General features: G+C 41.2%; 1 long non-coding RNA gene across 1 annotated transcript; it reads right to left on the bottom strand.

Annotated features, from left to right (window-relative positions):
* Positions 1 to 6,654: 6,654 nt before the first annotated feature.
* LOC120735009 lies at positions 6,655 to 20,522 on the bottom strand. Its single transcript, XR_005696159.1, has 3 exons — positions 20,512 to 20,522; positions 19,354 to 19,359; positions 6,655 to 7,460 (listed from the first exon to the last, which is right to left on the bottom strand). It is a non-coding gene; the product is annotated as an uncharacterized LOC120735009 (long non-coding RNA).
* Positions 20,523 to 23,657: the final 3,135 nt, after the last annotated feature.

Below are 23,657 nucleotides of genomic sequence, written 5' to 3'. Positions count from 1 at the left end.
ATTTTTGGTTATTGTGTCATATTCTCATTGTTCTCACTGATCCGACTGCCTCAGGCAGCAGCAGTGGGGGGATGGTAGTGAAGCAGGAAGTGGATTTAATGGCTCTCTCTTGTTGCGGATTTTAAATCAGTCAATATAGGTGCAGCTCTATTTTGAGACTTTTTTAAAAAATATATTTTTGACATTCATCAATATTCTACTGAGAAAAGGAAATCAGGTTATTTAGCTTTTTAGAGGTCCTAGTATTTTAATTTTCCTTATAACAATTCATATATCGTATCTTCATACGAGTTGCAAAGGTTACATGACGTAGACAGGGCTAGGAATTGACAAGCTTTGCTTCCTCTTGCTCCTTTTCAAACAGGAAATTGTCAGCATTTTGTTTATGTTTAGTTTTTTTCCTTGTGAATAAGAAAGCATTCAGTGATTTTGTGTTTATTTTTTTATCTCTAGCAACACCATTTTTGAAATACAGATTTGATTGATTGACATATATATTCCATATCATATAAGATGTCACTGTTTTGTTTTCCATCACTGCAACTAGTGAGGCGTATTAAGGATATCTGGACCTCTGATTTGTCGGCGTCAGAGACTGCATTAATTTTACATTTTGTTTTCACATTACTTGAGCTTGAAGGGCCCTTCCAGGGCTTTTTATGAAGTCTAGTACATCACCTTAGTGGCTCCTGATATAATCACAGTGCTGATTGTTCAATAAGTCTTAAGATCAGCTGATTTTTAGGCTATCTTGTAGGCTTAATAATACACATAAACATATTATGTGTGTGCACATAAAGTGTCCAATAACAGCTGTCTGGAGTAACATATGAGTGCCTCTATGAGCATGCATCCTCAAATCCAATCACATCAGCCAGGTCTCATTGGCTAACAGGGAAATTGCATAATCATGTGTAGACATTCAGTTATTGTAGCCTTCTCTGGCTTAAATTGAATTTTTGGTATCAAGACTCAATTTGTCATATGAAATTGCTGTTTCATTAGATTCCAACTGACCCCTCTTTTTCTTGCCGGATGGACGAGAGGCAATACTGAAAACAATACAGATTTTGTGTGTCTGTGTGGATGTTTGCAGTTTGGGCCAGAGACTGGCTTTTTCTTTGCTGAATTGTTTATTTATCAGAAGAGCTGCTAATTTATGAAGCATTTTCCTCTAAACCAAGAGTTCAATTACAAACTCATAAAACATCAGGTAAACAACTTAATTTGGTTCACTGCCTCATGAAACCCAAGCTGCAGAAAATGAAAGAACTAAACAGATGTCTAAAAAATGAACGTTATGCAAAGTATAAACAAAGGTAGGTTTATGTTTGCTCCAGAGTTCCTTGCTTCAGTGCTTTTTCTGCTCCCAACATCATCAGTAGGCAACAATAGGTTGTTTAGAATGAGAGACCTCTAATATCAGTTTATTATCAGCTCAAAGCATAATTAAATTGTCCGCATTAGCCGGTAAGCTAACGCTGGCTAGCATTAGCCAGAAGAAAGCCATTTTTATGTAATGAGACTTTGGTCATTTTGCAAACTTGCACGTTTCAGATCATCAAACAAATTTTAATAGTAGACAAAGATAACCTGACTAAATACAAAATTCCCTTTTAAAATGACGATTTCATTCATTAAGGTAAATGAAGCCACAACTCTGTATAAAAGTTATTTTGCTATGATGTTACCAGCTGACATTACAAATAGACCATTTCTCCATTTGTGCAATGCTGGCGAGTTACATCTAACTTGATTTTGTTACCACTAGCAAAATCATCCCTGCTAGATGACAAGCTTGTTGATGTATAATGCCAAAAGTATAGCCATCAATAAATCATATAAAGGAAAGGAGTGTCTATGTCCCACTAGTGTTTGAGCGCCAATGTAGTTCTTTTATTTAACACTTTAATTAATAAGTTAAGTGCTTATGCTTTAGTTAATAAGTTTTTTTTTAGGTTCTGTATATCCTATAAATATCCTATTGTAGGAATTTAGAAATAGTCAAATAGTGCAAGCATAGTAACCGACCTCATTAACAATATGTTACATATATTAAATATTAAATACATAGATTGTTTTCTGGAGCAGGACTTTGTATTTATTCATTTTAAAGGTCAACCCCCACAATTTCACAAAGGTAGAAATTATAAGTGAGCAATACATTTTGTAGAGTGGTGTAATGATTCAACATATCATTGCATGTATGAATAACTGCTTCTAGGTTTGATCCATTAGTGTAGTCAATATGTTATTTCCATGTTAACTTCTAATCACTCACACGTCTTTTTGATTTCCAATAAATGCTAGTTTACTATTTTTAATATACAATTCATAATACATTTATGGTGATACATGTTGGTGTTTCAGTTTATGTTTTTGCCAGTGTTTCACCTTTGGAGCTAGTGTGAAGACTAAATTGGCTAAAATTGCATGCAGTGTATCACTTTCATCCTTTTTCTATCCTATTTCTGGACAAATGGCAGCACATGTTCCCATAAAGCTGTAAAGCAGAGTGTATTAAATTATGACAGATGTCAGTCATCATATATGAAAATGTGCAGAAAACGCTCAGAGTGACTGTAAATCCATGAGTGCTTCCTATTTGGGTAATGTGGCTTCTTTATCCCTCACTTGCACGTCTCATATCTTGGCTCTCCCCAGCTGGAGTGCAAGAGAGAAATCTGAGACGAGAGGAACTGTATTCACCAAAACCCACCAAATCTTTATTGAAAAAACTGTCAAAACAACCTTTGTACAGTTAAACTGCTGGAAAAAGAAGAAGAAGACAACAACATTTATATATATATATATTAGGGGTGCAACGATACTCGTATCGATATTGAACCGTTCGATACAGTGCTTTCGGTTCGGTACGCATATGTATCGAACAATACAACATTTTTAATTTATTTTATCAACTTTCCTTCTGACGATGCTGTCTGTGTTGAGCGCTCAGTGGATCTGCGCTCGACTACTCCGCCTAGGCTGCACTATATATATATATATATATATATATATATATATATATATATACATAATATATATGTATATTAGTGCTGTCAATAGATTAAAAAAATAACTAATTAATCTCACAATTTTCTGTAATTAATCGCAATTAATCACAATTACTTGATCAATAGCCTGGTTGTGTCACAGGCTGGGTCTCCGACCCAGCACTCTGAGTTTTTCTTTGTATTTTTTGATATGTTATTAGTTTTTGTGTTATTTCCTATTTTGCCTTTAGTTTAGGCAGTTATTGGTTATTGTTCCTGGGTTTTCTATGTTTTGGGGTTTGGTATTTATTCATCACGTATTAGGTCTGTTAAGTTGTGTTGTCATGTTTAGTTTTAGTATTTCCTGTTTTATTCTGACAATGTCATGTGTTCTCTGTTAATTGTATTTAGCTTTTCTCTCCTGGTCCTGTCATTAGGTTTATGGCTGTCAGCTGTTTCCCCATATGTTTCCACTTCCCCTGATTCACCTCATGTCTGTATTTAAGCCCTTTGTTTTCTGCATGCCATTGTCGGGTCGTCTGTTTATTCTGCCCTAGTTCTAGCCTGGTTCTGTTTATTTTGACCTCGGTCTTAGTTATGGTTTTCTTCTGTTATTCATCATTAGTCTTAGTCATAGTATTTGCTGGTTATTTTCCATCACAGTCATAGTTTAGGTTTTGGTCTCAGTACCGTTTAGTGTTTTGTTTCTTAGTGTTTTGTCAGTTTACTTTGGTTTCCTGGTTTATTTCTGCCGTCATCTAATAAAGGATCACTTTTCTGCTCAAACTTTCAACTACTCGTCATCATCTGCTTTTGGGTCCTGTTTCCACACACATCGGCGCACCCCGCCGTGACAGAACGACCCGACCAGTATGGACCCAGCGGATGCATCTCTCGTCGAGTGTCTGGAGGAGATGGCTCGTATCCAAGCGATCCTCGACCGCATCTTTACAGCGCCCGATTTGAAGAGCAAGCTGGTGATGGTTAACGTTGCTGAAGCTATTATGGAGAGGGATCCCCGCCTTCTCCAGCTCCCGGACTCACCTGCCATAGTTGCTGCCTTTACCGAGATAAAGGAGATGCTGCAGGCCCAGGAACTGTCGAGTCAGGAAATGGCTTCCAGCACCCACCAGTCACAACAACCCCACAATCAGTCATCTCCATTGCTGCCTCCGGAACCTGAGTGTGTTCGTGTCGGTTCGCTGAGATTCGCCACAGCGTCACCACCTCTCAGCTCACCAGTTTCCACGCCCTCATCACAGTCTCGCCATACTCCTGTCACAGTTCAGCGCGAGGTAGCACTGGACACCATAGACTTAGACCACGACGAGCGCCAGTCAATATTCTGCGCTCTGTTGGAGGAGGAGCTCCGGTGGAAGCCATGGCTCATTCCGGAGCACGAGCCCTCTTTCTGGGGAACTCGACTGGCTCTCGGGGGACCTCGGAGTTATCAGGGACTTCCACCCATCGCTCCGCCGTCTGCCACTTCAAAGAAGAAACGGCGCGCTCGCCACCGACACTCCGTATCAAAAACGCAAGTGAGTTGATTAACATTTTGGCTCCTCATGTTTCTCTCAGGAGGTTGTTGATTTTGACACTACTTTTCCGGTTATGAGCCAGCTACAAGAGACTAAAAGGTTGCCCTGGAAATGCTAGCCCTCAGGCTCAGCTAAGCTGCTGTGGGACGGCTATCCAGGCCGGTTTGGAGCCGGAGACGGAGGTAACAGCTGGTGCAGCCAATTTCAGTTGTCAGCCGGAGGGCCGGGGAAGCCCGTCCAGCCTCATGCTTCGTCGGCTGGATGTTCAGGAGAACCCAGCCAGCCTCATGTTTCGTCTGCTGGAAGGTTCAAGGAGAACCCAGCCAGCTTCATCGGCGGAGGTTCAGGAGAACCCAGCCAGCCTCATGTTTCGTCTGCTGGAGGTTCAGGAGAACCCAGCCAGCCTCATGTTTCGTCTGCTGGAGGTTCAGGAGAACCCAGCCAGCCTCATGCTTCGTCTGCTGGAGGGCCCGAGGAGCCCGTTCGGCCCCGCGCCATGCCAGCTGGAGGGCCCGAGGAGCCCGTCCGGCCTCGCGCCATGCCAGCTGGAGGGCCCGAGGAGCCCGTCCGGCCACCTTCTGCTTCACCACCTGTGGCTGCAGCGCCACCACCTGCGGCTCCCGTGCCGCCGCCTGCAGGACCACCACCTGCTGCGCTACCGCTTGCTGCTTCTGCGCCTCAGCCTGAGGACGATGCCTCGCCTGGTTCTGCCACACCTCAGTCTGAGAACTCATACAAACTTATTTCACCCACTATAGACTGTGTGTTGCTGCGACTTGCACAGCCTCCTGCCACGTCAGCTGGGGGGCCCAAGGAGCCCGCCCAGCCACCAGCTGTGGCCGCCTCATTGTCACCTGGTTCTGCCTCTGCTAAGCCTGGCCCAGCTTCTGCCTCTGCTACGCCTGGTCCAGTTCCTGCTATGCCTGGCCCATCCTCTGTCTTTGCTACGCCTGGCCCATCCTCTGCCTCTGCTACGCCTGGCCCATCCTCTGCCTCTGCTACGCCTGGCCCATCCTCTGCCTCTGCTACGCCTGGTCCAGTTTCTGCTATGCCTGGTCCAGTTTCTGCCTCTGCTATGCCTGGTCCAGCCTCTGCCTCTGCTATGCCTGGTCCAGCCTCTGCCTCTGCTATGCCTGGTTCAGTTTCTGCCTCTGCTACGCCTGGTCCAGCCTCTGCTTCTGCTATGCCTGGTCCGGCCTCTGCTTCTGCTACGCCTGGTCCGGCCTCTGCTTCTGCCTCGCCTGGTCCGGCCTCTGCTGCTGCCTCGCCTGGTCCTGCTCCTGCTTCGCCGTCGCCTGGTCCGGCCTCTGCCTCGTCTGGTCCTGCTTCTGCTTCTGCCTCACCTGGTCCGGCTTCGGCCTCTGCTTCTGCCTCGTCTGGTCCGGCTTCTGCCTCTGCTTCTGCCTCGTCTGGTCCGGCTTCTGCCTCTGCTTCTGCCTCGTCTGGTCCGGCTTCGGCCTCTGCTTCTGCCTCGCCTGGTCCGGCTTCGGCCTCTGCTTCTGCCTCGTCTGGTCCGGCTTCTGCCTGTGCTTCGCCTGGTCCGGCTTCGGCCTCAGCTTCTGCTTCGCCTGGTCCGCCGTCGTCGGGTCCGGCTTCGGCCTCTGTTCCTGCTTCGCCTCCGGGTCCGGCTTCGGCCTTGGCTTCTGCTTCGCCCTCGCCTGGTCCGGCTTCGGCCTCTGCTTCTGCCTCGTCTGGTCCGGCTTCTGCCTCTGCTTCGCCTGGTCCGGCTTCGGCCTCTGCTTCTGCCTCGTCTGGTCCGGCTTCTGCCTGTGCTTCGCCTGGTCCGGCTTCGGCCTCTGCTTCTGCCTCGTCTGGTCCGGCTTCGGCCTCAACTTCTGCTTCGCCTGGTCCGCCGTCGTCGGGTCCGGCTTCGGCCTCTGTTCCTGCTTCGCCTCCGGGTCCGGCTTCGGCCTTGGCTTCTGCTTCGCCCTCGCCTGGTCCGGCTTTGGCCTCTGTTTTTGTGTCGGCCTCGCCTGGTCCCGCGGCTGTGTTACCGCCGCCCATGCCACGTTTTGCCCCTCGGAATCGCCAGCCGCTTTCCGGGCCGTCAGCTGGACTTCGTTGCCATCGGGGTCGGCCGCCTGAACTGATGAACTGTGACCTGCTGTGCTCTTGACCTCCGGGTCGGCCCCCGGAACTCATGGGTTTTGGACTGCTGGTCCGTTGGCCTCCCGGTCGGCCTCCCGAACTTTTGTCCTTTCTTTTGTTTTGCTGTCGACCTCCGGGGCGGCCGCCTGAACCGCTTCGCCATTCGCTCCTGTTCTGCCGGGTTCATGGTCGCCCTCCTGAAGCTGGGTCTCGGACTCTTGTGCCCTTGCTGTTTTTGGCCTGTGTGCTTCTGGTGCTTTGTTTTTGGTTTTGTTTCCGGCCCTCCTTCCTGGTCCCCCTCCGCCCGCCCTGGGTGGGTTGTTGTGGTTTTGTGTTTGTTTTCTGGGTGTTTTCGGGCGTCTGGAATCCGCCCTTGAGGGGGGGGCTTTGTCACAGGCTGGGTCTCCGACCCAGCACTCTGAGTTTTTCTTTGTATTTTTTGATATGTTATTAGTTTTTGTGTTATTTCCTATTTTGCCTTTAGTTTAGGCAGTTATTGGTTATTGTTCCTGGGTTTTCTATGTTTTGGGGTTTGGTATTTATTCATCACGTATTAGGTCTGTTAAGTTGTGTTGTCATGTTTAGTTTTAGTATTTCCTGTTTTATTCTGACAATGTCATGTGTTCTCTGTTAATTGTATTTAGCTTTTCTCTCCTGGTCCTGTCATTAGGTTTATGGCTGTCAGCTGTTTCCCCATATGTTTCCACTTCCCCTGATTCACCTCATGTCTGTATTTAAGCCCTTTGTTTTCTGCATGCCATTGTCGGGTCGTCTGTTTATTCTGCCCTAGTTCTAGCCTGGTTCTGTTTATTTTGACCTCGGTCTTAGTTATGGTTTTCTTCTGTTATTCATCATTAGTCTTAGTCATAGTATTTGCTGGTTATTTTCCATCACAGTCATAGTTTAGGTTTTGGTCTCAGTACCGTTTAGTGTTTGTTTCTTAGTGTTTTGTCAGTTTACTTTGGTTTCCTGGTTTATTTCTGCCGTCATCTAATAAAGGATCACTTTTCTGCTCAAACTTTCAACTACTCGTCATCATCTGCTTTTGGGTCCTGTTTCCACACACATCGGCGCACCCCGCCGTGACAGGTTGCACCTACATTTTTTCAACTTTTTATTCAAGCTTGTAACTGACATTTATGCAATATAATGAAGTAAATGCAGAATAAACACAAAGAATGTGTGCTTAAATTCAAAGAGAATTTGAAGAGTTTTCTTCGATCTTTTAGCACAGGTTCTCTCCTTTGAAATACAACTTTTTTAAAAACCTATATACTAATTAGTATACACTAATATATATAATATATATAAGTGCAATTAACAATTAAAATGTTTAATTTTTTTTATTTTATTTAACCTTTATTTAACCAGGAATGTCCCGTTGAGATCAAAGACCTCTTTTTCAAGGGAGTCCTGGCCAAGAGGCAGCACATTTCAAGACAAATACATACGAACAAACAAAGTTAAAATTACACAAAACAATTACACATTATTGAGGCAGCCAGTAGGCCTTTAATCAGATTCATCACAGAGTTACTGTGGATTCATTTTGATTAATCACAATTTAATATCATTCGCTTTTATTCTATAGTAATCGCATTTCATTTTGCATGAGCAAACAGACTCGAGAAAAAAGGGAAAATATACACACTTAACATGTTTATTGAACATCTTAAACATTCATGTTAACAAAAAACTCTTTAAACAGTCATATATATATATATATATATATATATATATATATATATATATATATATATATATATATATATAGCAGGATCATGACATCCCTGATACACTAAACACACAAGATGTTTCTTACCTAAGGAACTGAGTAATAACACGAAGCTGCATGGATGTTTTATGCTGTCTGTGCATGGGAAATGATGTTATAAACAAAATGTATATATGTATTAACAACTGCAACAATTGCAATATTATTAACAGTTTAGGACATTGGTTTCCACAACAGCTTTCCAAAGCTTGATTCAGATAAGCACCCCGATCTACTATCTATGATTTTGAGCTTTAAAGCAAACTGTCAAGCCTATCTAAAGGAAGAAGTATAATCAGATTGGAAACAGCCCTGTATTATATTTAAATTTATAATTTTAAGTAGTCTCTGTGAGAAAACCTATCCACAGTGTATTAATTGTATCATATAGCATTTAGCCATTGATATCAACCTGTTTCAAAAAGCTAAATCACCTCTCAAGCACTTTAATTGACCCAGTAGCTTAGAAAGATGCTTTATGTTTTCTATTATCTTTAATTTGTCACCTGTCTGTACGAAGACACAGCTGTGCTCTGTGATGCTTTATTGATATTCCAAGGTCACACATCAGATACTCGGTGCCCTCCTTGGGGACACTTTTTAGTATAAATCCCTGCTGAAACTGTGGCTTGAGTCTGCTCCAGCATACATTAGGAGGAAGTCATCCTCAGCACTCACACTTGTCCCCACAGCTTCCAATCAATCTGACTTTGAAATTTAGGAAGGAGTCCAGGGAGAGCAATCAAATTCCCCACAGAAAGAGCCACAGATGGCGTTGGTTCCTGTGAGGTGACTGTGCTAACCACTGAGCCGCCACCTGCTGTAAAAGAGTCAAATAACTTCTAAATCCTTTTGGCTTGAACACCTGAAGACTTCAACCATTCTTTCTATTTATTTATTTTTTAACTGAGCCAGCAGACAAGCAATCAAACAGTCATTCAGTACTTTGAGTTTGTGAAGGGGTCTCACCTCTGCGCAGAAGGATCCCTTCACATTTGAAAGCACTTTAAAGAAAAGGTGCACTGCCCGACCTCCACCTCCACAATTAGTTTTGCCTGATGCAGCTCTCTGTCGTATTGATCCGGCCTCTCTTGCGCGAGCTGAGTCTGAGTGGATGAATGGCTTTGCTGCGCTTCCTCGTTCCGATCCAACTAACCATGTTTGGCCCATGTTTGTCAATAGAAATAACATCTTTCCTGAATTTCCCCCTATTTTAATGCATCAGCAGCAAACTACATGCATTTTCCATACTGCACAGCCCAAAGCAGCCCCGGCCTCGGGCTACTCTGTTATGTGATGCTCATTCTTTTTCCCGACTTTAACTGCGCGATGCACAACAGTACACACCACTTTTTTTTTATCCTCTCTCATCGTCATTTTCTCCATTCCGTTGGATTGCATATTTTATCCAGCAATTCTCTTAGTTTATACCACAGCACAGTGCTGGCACAGCACAAATATGTCTCTTTTTTTCCTTTCTTTTTTTTTTTACTTCAGCCTTCCACCCCAGCACCTATAAAGTACTAATGCTTTTGTTGTAATGTAGCCAAGCAAACAGTGCATTAAGTGAGTGCAGCATTGGAGGATTTTTTTTCTTCTCTTGGCCGATAGAAGATACAGATCCCAACATGGAAAAAAGCTGGACTTAACCATTCACATTCAATTTAAATCCAAAGTTTTCAAAGTTGTTTGAAACCTTTCAAAGTAGCCTCATGGGTCTTTGTCTGCCCTCAAGGACCTTTTGTGTGGCCTGCAACCAGTGTTGGGAGCAATGACTTCCAAAGTTTTTAGTACTGAATGCCAGTTCTTGCAGGATATCTTTTGTACTTAGTTACTTAGATACTTACTTTGAATCTATTGAGCAAAAGGATAATTAGACTGCAACAAAACACAAAAACAACATCAGTGTTTCCCAATGACCTGCAAACATGCAACACAATCAGTGATGCTAACACAAAGCTAGCAGCGAGGAATACCCAGAGGGTATGGAAACCCCAACAAAGCAGTCAAAACATGTTTGTTAGCGTTGTGGTAAAAGCAGGAATGAACAGACTTGTAGAATGACACATTTGTACCTACACCTGTGTTATGACTCTGATGTGCCCCCCTATCACAGGTCGGTCAGGTTAGAAATGTAATAGATTCTCGGCTGGTTCTGTTGTGCTACCAGAGAAGCCTTCTGGAAGCTTCATGTTTACTAAATAAATGATTGATTTTGAAATAATTTAGTTTATTTCGTTTCATTTTTTTCTGTGCTTTTCTGGATCATATTCTAAGCTTTGAAACCACTAATTCAAAGGACAATACTGTGGGATGCTGACTATTCTGACATTTAATTTTTTTAAATAAAAAAAATTAAATGTCTTCTGTATGAGTCACACTAAAAAATCAAAACAAGAAACAAAAAAAACCCTATTGTTTTGTTCATGCAATTATTCCTAATTTCTCGATATTTTTTTTTTTAATTGAATGTGTTCAGTTATTGTTAGATGGGCAATAAATTTGACCAATTTTAATAACTTCAGCTATTTATTTTCATTTATGACATTTTTTTAAATGACAACAAAAAACTGAACATTTCGTATTTTTTCTGCTCATCTGCAGAGTGAGGGACTATAACTACCACTAACTGCTGAAGGAGGCTGATGGGCTTTTTAAAAATGTGTATTAAATTAACAGATTCTTGTAAAATAAGTGTTCCATAAGAATCTTATGCACAGGATGGTGGCATATAGATTTTTGGGCAAATCGATGTGTTTCCATTGTCTTGCCTAGAACACTGAATACTTCTGCTGCATTTGATACATGAATGAAACATCAGCCTTATTTTGCCTGAATGGTAATTTTAGATTTGAGCCAGTGATTATGAAAGTACCCGAATGATGACAAAAGCCCTCCAGTGGAATAATAACCTATGATGAGAGGACGTCTGTAGATGGCCTTGAGAGCAGCGCGATTTCTCTTTATCCATTTTACCCATGAAAGTCAGAATAAGAGTGAATGTTCTAAAGGGCACTTTAGATTTTCTGTGGGTTGTGAGATGATGCATTCCAACTATAAAACAAACAAACAAAAAAGAAATACTGGACATCTGCCTTTCTTTGCATTGCCAGATGGAGTTTGAACAGTCTTCCCTCTTCAGTGTTTTTTAGCCAATAAGACAGTCTAATTTGACATCAACAGCTGGACTTGCATGCAATTTTAAATGTTATTCAAAACTAGAAAGAACATTTTAGGTAATAAAAGTATTTCAGTGATTAGACTTCAGTTAAGTGATGTAGCACAGTTGAACGACACAAAGGAAGGAAAAAGAAAAGAACCTTGGCATTTAGACGTTGGTAATATCAATGAAGAAGAGAGACGTCTGCTTTGTCTGCTGCCCCTGCGTCCTGAACCCGGATAAGCGTAAAAAAAAATGGATGGATGGATATTTAGTAAAAAAAGCCAGAGTGGTATATATTTTCTGAGGCAGCTGAGATCTTTAAACATGTGTCAGTAATGTTGTGGGGATGGCACTGGACTCCCTTCAGGTGGTGTTGGAGAGGTGGATGTTGTCCAAGATAAGGACAATACCTCCCACCCACTCCATGACATGCTGGCCAGTCATTCTGATATTGTAATCTTTGTGTCTTGAAACTGGACATGACAAATGAGGGTTGGGTCTGGCTGTCTGTCCTGTACACTTGTTGTGTAACAACTTGTGCAAGAAATGTGATTTGTCAATGAACCTTGTGCATTTTCCTTTCTAACTCTAATATTAATAAAAACAATAATAATAACCTCAGTTGTTATCAATTAACTTCATATTCTGATCAACATGATCAGAATCTAGTAACAATTGACTTTTGAACACATTTGGAAAAACACTGGGAAAGTTTCCTGATTTTGGTGGCAAGAATCCACCAACCTTGTTATTGCAAACCAACTCATGTGGTCAGATCCTCCCACTCTACCTAAACTAAGGAGCAGAATCCTAAAATTGGTCAAAGACGGTTTGTTGACAATGGAATTAGAAGTGGTGATCAACAGATGAGGACAAAGTTTTCAATGAAGCTCCTGGGCATGGTAGATGCCCCTGACAGAGACGAAAGAGTTTAAACTCCTGAACTTTAGAGAAATTATGTTCAAGTAATTGTACCATGAACCAGCATAAGACATCTAGTTGTGGAAAAGGCATCTTGAGGATGGTTCAGTGTCTTATTAGAAAGTGGCACCATGAAATTAATTTGCTCATCCACTTGAAAAAGAGGTGATGGGGTAATTTTCAGATGTCCCTAGGAAAATAATGCTGAAGAAATGAGACAAAAAACTAATTAAGTCATCAATCATGTATTCTCTTACAGTGTTTTGGGGACAGCAAACTCATCAACATTCGCTAACCAGTCTCTGATCCAACCTGATCAAGGTCTGTTTTAATCCAAACATTGCTTGAGCTATTTCTGACTGTATTATGGGATAAAAATGAAGCTTAAATCAAGAAATAGGGTGTCTCAAAGCTCCAGCTGCTTCCTACTGCATCTGGAAGCATATATGCTGACAGACCCCCAACAAGAGAAAAACACAGATGCTCAGCAAATTGCATCTCCTCTTCTCTGTTATAAAAATCAGCAACATGCCCAAATTGCTGCTTTAGGTGGTGATTTTCTGATGGGAAGTATGGATAGAGAAGAAATTATATGTGTTTGGGTGGTTGTTACAGCACATCATAACCAGCAGCATCAAGTTAAAAGTCTGTTAAGCCAAGTGGGTACACTCTGAAAGTTTGCTGTGCTGCAATTTATGTGAAGTAGGGGTTAATAACTATATTTGGCAGAGCAAAAAGAGTCTTTCAGTAGACATGGAACAGAAGAAAACTGTCCTTTGTTTCTCAGGGTATTATCTGTTTTTGTTGGATACAGTCAAACAGCTCAGGGTGTCCTGATTCTGCTATGGCATTTTTGGACTTGTAATTATTTTGGAATTAAAATCATATTTTTCATTTTGCTTGTGAAAAAACAACTGGGAACAATGGAAATAAAAGTCCAGTTGATTGGCATTGAGAGCGATACCTCATTTTAGTCATGACAACTGTATTGTAAGCAAGTGGGAGAAGCACAGCAGCCACAATGGATGTGGCATTTCGTTGCTATGAGTCTTTTTAGCTCGCCTCTCAGTTTGTGTCAGAAAAACAAATACAGTCAACCAGGCAGTGATATGTGGTGAACGCGACACATCTGATAGCATCCTCATAGCTTACTCGTACAAGGTTTGCTTAAACCTAATGGCACCTGCTGCTCTATAATCAGCGCTCAGGATTAAGACTAATTTAACCATCAGCTAAAGGCATAATCTGATTAGAGGTGCTGTGCCTGGTCAGTAGGAAACAGTCACAATTCAAACACTTAATTTTCCCTTCTCCATGACACCAGAAGAGCATACTCAAACCTTAACAACTTGAAAAGACCTTTCAATTTCTGACTGTGATGAAAGCGTGCTAATCATAGTGCTTCACCACAACAGAAATTAATAATTTTGTCCTAAATCCATTTTTAAAATAAATAATCATTATGTTTTGATGATTTCGCCACATGAAAGCTTTATAGTTTTTTTCCCTTTTAACACATTGAGTGGTGCCTGTATTGACATCAAATACATCTCCCGGTTAAAAACACTCGAGGCTACTTTTCAGATTCTGAAGACAAGCCGTGGTTCTCCAGCTGTGTGTTGAAATCCTAAGTGGAGCAGAGAGGAATCCAGCAAGGATGAGAGAAGGCTGTAAAAAGAGCAAAGAGAAGCGGAGAAGCGGAGGTGAAGTGTGAAATCGCTATAATTATGCTTTGATATTAAATTACCATGTATAATTGAAATAAAGTTAGAACCGCAGTCTTTATCCTTAATGGTAGCTACACTGCTCAGCTCTGTTAAATAACCTGCTAGTTATTGCCTGTCCTGTATGGAATTGGAAGTTGAACCATCATTGCGAAACCCATCTACCCATCACATTTTATATTAGATCCAGGCTTCACACACAATATGGTTTTAATTACAGCCAAGTACTTAATTCTTCCTCTGTGTACACTTATGTGCAGCAAATAATTCAGTTAGCAGCAGATCTGCATTAGCCATGAATGGAAATGACTCAGACTTTATTAACTGAATATAATTGACACAAACAAAAATCTGCATTATAAAGGTGGGGAATGGCAAGTTGGCTAATTAGCTAGCTTATTAGCTGGCTTATGTAGTGAAGTGCTAATATATATGACCAAAGCTTAGCCAACAGCAGCTTGCCTTACACGTGTTGCTCTCCCGTCAGTTTGCCCTCAAAGACCAAAGGTTTAGCCACAATATACATGCGCAAACCCCCACAAACATTAGTTCGATTCCTATGAAACGGAATTATTTGCAGCTTTCAGTGACAATAGCCAGCTGTGGCCACAAGATGGCAGTAATGTCAAGTATGGATGCACATAATAATCAACAGGCAAGGAGCTTTTTGACAGCGCTGTCTGAGATGAAAGGAGAGTGATCACTTCACTATTTATTTTATGTCTTATTTTTGTCCTGAAGGAATGCTGCTGAATTCATGTTCACATCATCTCTACATGCCGAAATGCAATAAGTTGCTGTCATGAGATTAAGACTATTTAGACCAACCAATGTTTTTCCACTGACCTCCTACATCAATAAGGAACTTTTGCCCACTAAGTGTATATTGCCCCATTATCTGTAAACTGAAAGTAAAATCACAGTAGATCCCAGGAGATCAGCAGCTTTTGATATACAAACTGAAGCATCTGGCACCAAGAACCATGTCACATTCAAGATGACTAAATGACCTTTCTCAACCATTCTGATGATCAGTTTGAACTTCAGCAGGCTATCTTGACCATGTCTACATGCCTAAATGCACTAAGTTGTTGTCATGAGATTGGCTAGATCTGGTTGACTGAGATGTCTTAGCAACAATAGAACAGATGAAAAAGTGGCCAGGGAGTGTACAGCTACCTGCTAATTTCAGAAAGGAAGCTTCAGAAGGGCTGTCAGTGACAATGTTCATTCATGTTCGCACCTTAATGTCAGCAAGACATTGTGTGCATCTTTGGTTTTCTTTTGTTGTTGCTGACTATAAATGCTATCAGCCTCCCAGGGACTGCAGTGGCCTTCATGTGCAAATCTGGCTCACTGATAAAGGAGAGAAGTTAAAAAAAATATTTAGTAAAACATCAGTGGCAATATGAGTTAGATGCAATAACCTGATATCATATTGATTTACACAGAGTTCAAATATCTATCCGAGTGGCTGATTTGCATTAAAGAGTATCTGTGTCATCCTTTTAAGCATAAAAAACAATAAGGAAGCAACTTTTACTGTTTTTTAAAATCTGTCATTTTTATCATGACACTCAGCAAATGTGAATAATTTTGCATGTATTTTCATCCTGCAGTTGCTTCATAATACAGTGGCCTGAATTTTCGCAACAGCTATAAAGGAAAAAAGAAAACGCTTACATTAACAAGTTTTCCTCTACTCTTTAAGAATCTAAGTGAATATGACCTGAAATATGTAGCCAGATAGCGGCTTTAAATTAGAAGCAATCTTGTGGCTGGGGGGTTGGGGGATAATTTCACACAAAAAGGAAACTGCTTGCATGCTGTAAAAAAATGTGCTTATGGCTATAAAGCACAGTCTCTGCAATGCACAGCGTGCAGCTGGCCAGGCAGCTTCTATAAGTGACTTTGCACTCTGGACAAATGTATAGAGCTCTGCGTATGTGTAGGCTGTTCTCATTTACACCATATGTTGTAAGTGTGCGTGCGTATATTTAATGTTTATGGAAGCATGAATAATTACTACAAGACAGGGTTCCTGCTGCCGTCCTGAAGATGTCGCCACGTGTGAAAGCAGGATCGCACAGAGACCTTTGTTTCCTTATTGTTTTATGTTCATGCAAGTTGAAATGCAGCGCTGCAAAGTCAGAATCGTTTAACCATTCTGAGGTTATGGAGACTTTAACAGCTTTATTGTGTAACACAAGCGGCCAAAACAAGTGGCTCAAAAGTGAAAGGGAACCTTTATAGTAATGCATCAAATTCTCACACCTACAAGCAAAGGACATAAAATGTGTCATAAGGACTTGTTTTATCTAAGCTGTAGACGACCTGCTGTTGCACAGAAGACACTGCTTTTTTTAAACTCTAGTGCTACATCATGCATGGGGTCTCTTCTGCTGCCCTTAAGAAGCCTACATCAATGTCTGCCTGTTTCTCTACCAATAACATGATGTCTGTAAATTTTTTAATATGTTTGCTTGATGCTTGAGTATGACGATTTTGGTTTTGTTCTTTGGATAGTTTCTGCCTTTGTAACAACTCTGAGTGACTTGCTAATTACTTTTTTAAAAGTGTTTATATGATAACTGGTTGGCAATAGTTGGTGGGAGTCGTTGGCTTGAAACTGGTTAAAAACCTTTTTGTGAGCGTTTGCAGACCAGTCAGTATCTTCCATGGTAACTTTTGGGGATCACAGCAACCTGCTAGCAACAGAAGCGATCACAAAATATTGATTAAGTGGGAGTGAAAAGAGTGTGGCTCAATCCAGAAACAGAGACTGTTCACCTTCAAATTAAAAGTTGCAGCGTTTGAAAAGTGCTGCAGCGTCAAGGCACAGCTCTTATTTTGAAGGTGAATGATCTCCATTTATGGTTTGTGTCACACAGCGAGGAGGTTTGTGGTGCAGCATCCTCTTTGCTCTACTGGTAACAGCCAGCAAATTATAGCAACCACTCATCAGCTGATTTGGAAATACACATTTTTTACTTGTGTTTGGAGGTTGCTAGGGGGTTGCCAACCAGTCTCTAACCTTGTGGTACTTAGGCCTAAGGCTTAAAGGTAGCAGTGTGGGCTCTTTGACTGACAGTAACCTTTACCGGACCTCTTCACTACGTTTGGATTGGCGCTTTGGTTTTGGTGAGTGAAGTACTTCATTAGCTTATTACTTACAATTTATGGATGCAGCTTGCTGACCTAGCTTGCTAGGCTTACCTAATAATTTTAGGCACTCCAGTCTCTTGTCTAAATATGGTTTTAAAACAAACAAACAATTTAAAAAAAACAATGTGGCACAAAACACTGAGAATTGAAAATGTCCACTCCAGAACAAATGGGTTATGTCACATCACCATGACCATCTTTTATATACAGTGTGTGAAAATGTGTAATGCATTTCACTGTTGTTGTAGTAGTAGTAGCAGCAATAGTGTTACTTTAAAATCAGGATTCAGTTTCTTGGTGGATTTTTTGTATATTTTCACCTGGTTTATTTTTTTTTGTAGATAAATATTGTAACTCTTTCTTAATGATGCTCATTATGCAAAGAAAAATGATTTTAGGTGGTCATCAAAAACGAACACCAGTCTCTGCAAGATCTTCATGTAACGATGACTCAGTGAGTTGATTGATCAGTAGTTGTTGGGATTGTAGCTCAAACACAAGCTTCTCTGGAGCAGGTTAGTCCTGCAGCATAAGTTTTGTGCCCCAATAAGAGGTGAATTCTGAAAACTAAAAAACCCAGGGTTAGTATAGTTACCTTCCTAAGCTCACAATCCTGCTTTGTAGTACAACCCTCTGATCTTTGTCCTAACGACCTCAAGCTTAATAAGTCTGAAGTAGTAAGTGTGAGAAAAACTCAGGGAGCATTAATGGAGAGAGAAGGAGAGATTCCTTCATTTATTAGTGTGATATACATTTTTTTAATGTGCCTAGAGCCAACAGAATACATAAAAAATAGAGATCTAGTCTTGCTGATGCCATGTATTTCTCAATTAGAGGGCTTAAAACATCTGCGATGTGTGCATTTTTGTAAAGTGTAAATTAAAAAGTTCCTATAAATGACACTGTTTCTGCTTTGTAATGGAAGGTGGACTATATTTGGGGTTTTCTGTGTGTGTGTGTGTGTGTGTGTGTGTGTGTGTGTGTGTGTGCGTGTGTGTGTGCGTGTGTGTGTGCTTGTGTCAGTGTGTTTTTATCGAAAGCTGGGGTTGGAATACTAGCAGCTGAGTGATAAATGAGAACAGACAAGGATTTGCTTTTCAGGTTTGAGCGTATAAGATGAGACAGATGTAGTTTATTAGGACATCAGTGTCACTGAGTGGGATGCATTGGTACTGTGTCCATTGGGGAACCTGTATGAACCAGGGCTGACATGAACTACGAGTCCAGGTTATGCTAATTGGCACAAGGGCTGATTGTTGGAAGCGTGCACATGTGCTCTGGCATCATTTGGCCCACTTTTTTGATGTTAAACTATCCTCAGCTAAGCTAGGATAGCTTTTAATTATCAATTAACCCTGCGTGTAGCCGGTAACATCAGAAGTTGTCAGATTTGTTTTAGTCAATGTCATGGTTCTGATTCATATTATCAATACAAAAATTGTCTTCAAGGAAGTCTACTCTTTATTTTAACCCGCAATTGGAATATCTGCACTGAAGAAATGCATAAGTAAGTCACTCCAGGTAAACTTTTTTTTCCAGTGGTTTCTTGTGTGAGATCTACCCGCTCCCCGTGATGCCAGAGGAACAATTCCCATGGTGCAGTGCAATCCGGGACTGCATCAAGTCGAACTACGCCGGGCCTGTTTTGTTTGCAGGCCTGGCAGCGGAAGCAGCATCAACCCAAAGACTGAAAGCTCAAAACAAATTATATAAAAATTCAAAACATCCATCCATTTCTGCTCTAACATTTTTTCAAGTCTAGTTTTAAGTTTAGATTTAGTAATCTGTAATGACCTTGGTCTGGGTCACAGGAGCAGCAGTCAATGCAGAGAAACCCAGACTTCCTTTTTCTCAGTCACCTCTTACTGCTCGTCCGAGGTACATCAAGGTGTTCCCTAACCACAAACAAGATACAATCTCTGCAACCTGTCCTGAGTCTGCTTCAGGGCCTAGTCTCAGTAGGACTTGCCTAAAACACCTCAACTGCCTCCTTTTGATGTTGAGAACTAGAAGGTTTAACCTAGGGGAGAGCCCACCTGCCTTTGAAGGAAGCTCATTTCTACCGTTTGTAGCCGTGATCTCTTTCTTTCGGTCACTACTAAGCACTTGTGACCATCGGTGAAGGTAGAAACATTTTTGTTTTGTTTTCTCCCTCTGTCTATTCCAACTTTTAATTTCATTGATGGTGATGAAAAGAGCAAAGTGAATTAAAACGATGGTGAGTAGATAAATATGTGAGTACTTTAAAAAAGGACAAGTAAACCTGAGGACCATAATAATCACACAACAATAAAGATTAAGGATAAACAATTTTCTAGGTTTGCTTTGCTACCTATTAATTTAATGGCGCTCTGTTATACTATATATACAGCTACATACTTCATTCTTGGACTATACTACAGTAGCTTTGGCCTTGGTGCAACTCCTCATTTCATCCACTTCCTAAAGCAAACCATTTTAGGTCCCTTCCCCTTAGGCAAGATTTCTTCTTACTGGCTGCCACTCATCAACAGAACGTGGGTGGGGCTTCTGACCTCATAGGTAAAATGTGCCTGAGATGACCATATTGGGAGCATCCTCTCCCAGTATAATCAAACCAAAGTAGAAAGTAGAAAAACTGACAAAAACCAAGTGTTTAGTGCACTCTCACGCCTACGCTTTTGGATCACATGGATTAATTATACATATATTGAATATGACCTACGCTTCAAATAATAATATCAGTATGGGTGTCTCCCAGTGTAAAAGTATATATGTAACAGAAATAGGTCCACTTTTTAATTCACAAAATGTGAAGGTATACACAAATCTCATTGGCTGTTGCATGAAAAAGTGAAATGGCATAAAAACTGTGCTAAATCAAACATACAGAGCGACCTGCTGTGGCAACACAAAGTAAATAAGGATGCAGTCAAAAATAACTGAAAGTAAAAAAAAATTAAGTAGTTCTACCAAGTACCATATCATACATGGTCTACCTTTTCTTTTTCCAACCTCATTTCCACTTTTCCTTATGTTTATTCCTGAACTGCCCTGAAGTAGCTTTCCAGGATTCATAGTTCAAAGTTCAAAATAATCTTAAATGTTGCATGCTTATGCACTCAGTTCATCCACTGTAAATGAAATTCTTGCATTTGCTTACTTTATTTTCTCAAAATCTCAGTTATGTTGTATCTGTTGTATAAATCATTAGATTCCTGCATTCTGACAGACACACTGTTATGCTACTCACTGGAGATAACTGTTTACTTACCTGGTATTCTTCAACTGATTCCTGGCATCTTAAATAAAATTTCCATCCATATAGAATTTTTTTCCCCCCTTACCTTCCCATTTAAAGCCAAACCACTTCAGTCAAGCGCTGTCTCCAATGACAGATAGACTGACATGCCGTGGTGTCAATCATGCCTGCAGGTGACGCTGTTTGCAGGAAGTAACAATAACAAATTAGCATCTGTCAGAGGTTGTCAGACAGAGTGCCACAGAGCTGGGTCAACAGCTGCTGGGGATGTGATTAAAGTGGCTGCCAAGTTAGCGAAAAAAAAAAAAAGCCCCAGAAAATAGTGTGACTTAATTAGAAAAGCATTACCAGCGGATCACTTCCATCCTAGATGGTGACAAAACATTTCGTAGCCCAGTGACAGAATAATTATTTATTCTGTTTGAGCTACAGTGTTTGCTACAATTGCTCCATATCTGAAGAACAAAACCTAGATTTTCTACTGGGTTTCAAAGTACGCATAATCACTACTTTTATTTTTGTAAATGTTGCTCTTTTAAAAAAGAAGCTGCCTGAATCTAACTTTGTGATGAAACGTTGGACAATAGCGATGTTCCTATAACAAGTAGATGGTACCTTCCTCAATACTACACCCTTGCTTGCAAGAATACAACCTTGTCATAAATCCTTGCACTGAACTCCATACGTTCTGATGGAAAGCATACTCCATGACTTATCAGGGTCTTTGTTGAAGGTGAGGTTTATGATGACTGATGTTAGAGACCCACGCTTCGTTGGTGACTCTAAGAACCTTCTGTCTGCCTGTCACTGTGTATCTGCTCACAATCGTCTCCTTCCTTTTTTTTAGCGCCTGTGATTGGAGGTCATCAGTGGAACTGTCAGTATGCAATTTCACACAGAAAAATTGCCATTTGCACTTTGCAGACAGACAAGCAAATGGAGTGTCCTGTCATTAAATCGAGTGAGATGTTTTGGGCATGTAACTGGTAAGGGCGGCTGTTAGATGAACGTGTTTCGATTTTCATGGATAACTTTGTTTTCTCTTGAATTTTTACATGTTGAGTCTATGACTGTGTGCATGCTTTTTAGTTCAAGATCATAGTTCATAGTTTTCATGCTGCAACATTTTACAAATAATGAGATGTAATGAGAATAACTGAGATGTAAAGTTGTCTTTCTGGCCCTAATGAATGTGTGATCAATAATGCCAAGGGTTGATTTTTAAGATTGTGTGTTTTTTTTTTCAGGCATGGAACTATTAATTGGTTGACAAATTGCTTACAGTGGTCCATCGTGGTCAGATTTGAATATTAAGGGATGCCTTGAAAACACTGCTTGGTTGCCTACCACGATGTGGTCAAAGGTGAGTTACAGAGCAGCTTTCTTTCTCTATCAAAAATATTGTTTTTACAATATCACACACATTTTGACAATTAAGAAAACAGACGTGTTCATTACAAGCTAACAAAAGACAATTCATATATTTTATTGGCAGAATAAGCAGTAAATCCCAAGTATTTTGTTCATGGCAGATTGCTGCCCCTCCATAAGCCTGGTTCTGCCAGAGGTTTCTTCCTGTTAAAATGGAGTTCAAAGAGGGTAATTTGATTGTTGGGGTTTCTCTCTGTTATTGTAGGGTGTGTACCTTAAATTTAAAGCACCTTGAGGTGACTGCTGCTGTGATTTGTCCCTGGATAAATAAAACTCAATTGAATCCTTCATCAACAATGCATAGGATGAGGATAACGGTAAAGCTAACAATGAAGCAAAACCAAAGTTTGCACTCTGAGACCTACAAGACTTACAGTACTATACTCAGCAAAGTATACCACACTGCTTATTTGATATTGCTAAACAAAAATCTTTAAGTTTGAACCTTTCCTAAATATCCTGGATAACTACATTTTTAAACTCGACTCTTTTCCCTGCAATTACATGGGAGCATTCAATTCAAACTTTCAGTCAAATATTCTGAATCTACAATAACTTTCATTATTGATGAAAAATCCCAGTTTCAGGAAAATGGTAATTACAGAGGGCAACTTAGTAGTGTTTTAGTTTTAGTGGGTTTTTTCCCCCATTGTGCTCATTGGTCACCTGTTTGATTAAAAAGGCTAGTCATGGCTCGATAATCTGGGTTTAAATAATTAAATGCAAGGTAGATAAAGTGAACTGATATCCCAGTGACTCCGCTGAAGGATATGGCATGATTGTTTCCAAGATGGCGCTGCATATGGATGCCCTGGTACTTCAGTGCGTTACTTCTGTTTTGTTTTTGTGCATAATTTGTGTGTCTGAACATTCTTCTGAATATTCTTACACCAGAGAAGAGCTTCTTAACTACAGGATTACAACACCTGTGGATTTATTTTCCAGTATTTGTCGCATCTGCGACGGATTTACTATAGACTTTGATCAGGAAAGTGAGACGCCGAAGGAGAGGAAAGAGAACTGGCGCACTCGTGCGGACTACGGACTGCTCTTCCTGGGATCTTCCTTTCCAATGTACGCCTGTGCAAATGAGCCGGCCCCAGTTTTTTCTGGCATTTTCAACTCCTCACTGCAAGCATGTCATGTGCCTGCCTTCCTGCTTCAAGTCCTCCATCATAGTCCCTGTCCCCAAGAAGCCAAGGATCACTGGACTAAGTGACTACAAACCTGTGGTTCTGACATCTGTGGTCACGAAGTCATTTGAACACCTGGTCCTCTCCCACCTTAAGACCCCCATGGCCCCGCTCCTCGACCCCCTGCAGTTTGCATGCAGAGCCAACAGGTCTGTAGACAATGCTATAAACATGGCTCTACATTTCATCCTGCAGCATCTGGACTCCCCAGGAACCTACGCCAGGATCCTGTTTGTAGACTTCAGCTGTGCCTTCAACACCATCCTTCCAGACCATTTCCAAGGCAAGCTTTCCCAGATGAATGTGCCTGATCCCATCTGCCGGTGGATCACTGACTTCCTGACGGACAGGAAGCAGCACGTGAGACTAGGAAAGAATGTCTCGGACTCCCGTACCATCAGCACCGGCTCGCCCCAAGGCTTT

This window comes from Simochromis diagramma, unplaced genomic scaffold (assembly GCF_900408965.1).
Source record: "Simochromis diagramma unplaced genomic scaffold, fSimDia1.1 OVJJ01000176.1, whole genome shotgun sequence".
Classification (NCBI taxonomy): Eukaryota; Metazoa; Chordata; class Actinopteri; order Cichliformes; family Cichlidae; genus Simochromis; species Simochromis diagramma.
This window is presented reverse-complemented; position numbering and strand designations above follow the sequence as displayed.